The sequence below is a fragment of the Pteropus medius genome, unplaced genomic scaffold (genome assembly GCF_902729225.1).
Source record: "Pteropus medius unplaced genomic scaffold, Ma_sr-lr_union100, whole genome shotgun sequence".
In the NCBI taxonomy this organism is placed as follows: Eukaryota; Metazoa; Chordata; class Mammalia; order Chiroptera; family Pteropodidae; genus Pteropus; species Pteropus medius.
In genome coordinates, this window is record NW_024354875.1 from 35,667,720 (window position 1) to 35,670,800 (window position 3,081).

Here is a 3,081-nt window from a genome sequence, read left to right on the forward strand (position 1 = left end):
GTGGTGAATAAAAGAGAAGAGGTTCCTGTTCTCAAGAAATTTACATTCTCTATAGGAGGAAGACAATAAACAAATAAATAAATTGTCAAGGTAATTAAAGATTGTAGTATGCGCTGATGTACACAGGGTTCTGTGATAGAGAGGACTGGGGTGGAAGGTTGTACTTTAGATATCAGCATTAGGGGGTGACATTTGAACTGAGGCTTGAATAATAATAAGGAGTCAGTCACTTAAGACCTTGGGACAGAGCATCCCAGACAGAGAGAAGAGCAAGTGCAAAGGCCAGCAGGGAGCTTGACATGGTTAAGGGGACAAAGGAGGCCAGCATGGCAGAGAGAAGTGAGCAGCAAGGGGAGTCTTATCTGATGGAGCAGGACATGTAAACAATGACCAGTCTACGGCCATGCCACCCTGAACAAGCCTGATCCCGTATGATCTCGGAAGCTAGCAGGGTCGGGCCTGGTTAGTACTTGGATGGGAGCCCACCTAGGAAGACCAGGTGCTGTAGGCGTAAAAAATAAAAAAATAAGGAATTGTAAACTGACAAGGTCCTTGCAATCTGTGAGGTCAACCAAGTGTTGCCTCACTTAAAAAGAAACAAATAAACAAACAAAACAAAAAACAAAATGAAACAAACAAACAAAAAAACAATGACCGTATCCCGAGGACTCTGGATTTCAACCTAAGCCGCTAAAGAATTTTAAGCCGTGAAGAGATGTGTAACTGCTGGGGGGAGAATGGACTTGCAGAGGTACCCAGAGTGTAGATAGTAAGACCAGCTAGGAAACCTGGAGCCTGGAGAGAGGAAACAACATAGTTGGTAGCAAAATGCGTTCCAGACCCAGGTTATTTGGTCTCATGGTCCAATGTTCCTGTCATTTTGCAAATAAGGAAATGTCAAAGGGATTTTCGTAACTGTATATACAGGAGCATCTGGAAAGTTTATCATCTTCCCAGTTTTCAGAAAAAAAGTATCACTATGGAGTGCTTTTCATTGTGTGTTAGAAAGTTTGACAGCAGTCTTTATGTCTTTGCATAGTCTGTAACTCACTTCAACATGTACATACCGCAGAGGCACCAGGCATATGGGTGTGGTGACACACCCAGCTGTCTACCTAATCTCTGTTCTTTTCCTTTCTCAGTGCCCACAGATGCCTTATTTTGTTCAGGATAGCATTGTGCCCAGATGACACCTCTATTTCCCAGTCTTTTTTGCAGTTAAAAGTAACCTAGTTTTAACCAAGTAGAATTTTGCTGAGTACTCTGGGAATGTTTTCTTTTCCTCATAAAGACCCTACTTTTTTCTACATCATTGCCATTTTCCCCATTCTATGTGAAACCATGAGGATGAAAGCCACAGGTTAAGATGGCAGAGCAAGAACCTGGAAGGAGCCTCATCCTTCATGGTTTAAAAGCTGCTGCACCAACTGTGCACATATTACTCATGAACTTTATGACATGTGAAGAAGATATTGGTTAAGCCACTGTCTTTGGATTTTTGTTAAATGCAGCTGAATGCATCCGAACTAATCCACCGGCCTGGAGGGAGATAGAGATAAATTAATACACAATGGCTACAGTCCAATGTAAACAGCTCGTGAAAATATGAGATGGAATATTAACTAAGTGCCAGAGTCAGGGAATTAAAAGTTGAGGATATAACTAAACAGAGGAGGTATTTTTCTAAAAAAATATATAGTATTTTCCTCAGGTGGAATTAAGCCATCAGCTTTTACAATAAAATTTCACACTCATGAAAGCTCAAAAATCAAAAAGATGTGGGACCATCGGCATTTAAATTACACCAAGAGAGGGAGCTCTGGAGGGTGTCCAATTAACCTGCAGTCAATCATCTGCAAATTAACTTAAAGAGGTGTCAAGAAATCTAGGCAAGTTAGAGCCTCCTTTGCAGGTTGTGAATCTCTCTCCCTAAGGTTACATCTGGAGTCAGCTCAAGGGTGTCTTGGTTCTTTTTTTTTTTAAATTAGGTTCACAGCACATCTTCCAGGCTTCTCTCACCCAGGCTGGTCACCCCATTCTCAATTTGGTATCTCCGTGACTAACCAAAATGGATGTAAATGAGAGCTTTCTGTGTCATTTCTTTTCACAACTACCTGAAAATACTGTCTGGCCCCACTGAGTCTTTTGCCAGCTTATTCAAAGGCACTATTTGGGTCAAGAAGCAAAGAATGTATTCGTGTCCTCATTTTCCTACATTAGAGTTGCTCTTAGAATATGCATTTTCTCTCGTACACATATACACACACGGACATTAGGGTTTAAATTTGAGGGCAAAGTCTATTTGTAATAATTACTGTGCACTTTCAAGGCCCAGTACTGCATAAGTACTATGTGTTATTCCATAAATAATCATTGTATATCTGACTCATGGACTCAGATGGAGTTCTCTTACCTTCTGTAGAAAAGGCTGTATAACAGGTTATTAAGTGAGTTTATAGGGACAAGAGGAACCCCAGGCTCTCCATCCCCCTAACAGTGCCCCAAAGGCATGACCGCTGACTACTGTCCAGGAGATCTAGTTCAACTCTGAAGTAAACTGAGAAATCCAAATGGGCATCACCTATAAACAACCTCGAAAAGCATCTTCATTTTCTAGGCTTCTCGTTCTTGTGCGATTCACCCATTCACCGGTTCATGTAGCCCACATTTATCGTGCTCTCATTTCAGTGTTTCTGAAATTCTTTTAGCTTGCAGCGTATCTGGGGAAATAAAACATTCAGAAGGTTACAAAGAAAGGCTGACTATGAATTAGCAGTCTCATACTGCTACAGCCCTGCCAGCCAGACTGTTATTCTAAGACGCCAGTCGTGGAGGTGGCTCACCTACTTTCCGAGGGATTAGATGCTGAATGATGGGAGCACCTTCACATGTTCAGTCGTTCCAATATCCCCTCTTAAGCGACTTATGCTTTGGTATTAAAAACATTATTTGTATGAGACGTGAAAACGCACGTTCGGGGAATACAGTCACCGGGGTAATTTATTTTTCTTTAAAAAATGCATCTTAATGTATTTCTTGACGTTCCTTAGCCCCTTGTCCAAACGGTGTTGCAGAACACTG

General features: G+C 41.4%; 1 pseudogene; it reads left to right on the forward strand.

The window, feature by feature from the left end:
- Positions 1-393: 393 nt before the first annotated feature.
- Positions 394-511, forward strand: LOC120597256 (uncharacterized; annotated as a pseudogene).
- Positions 512-3,081: the final 2,570 nt, after the last annotated feature.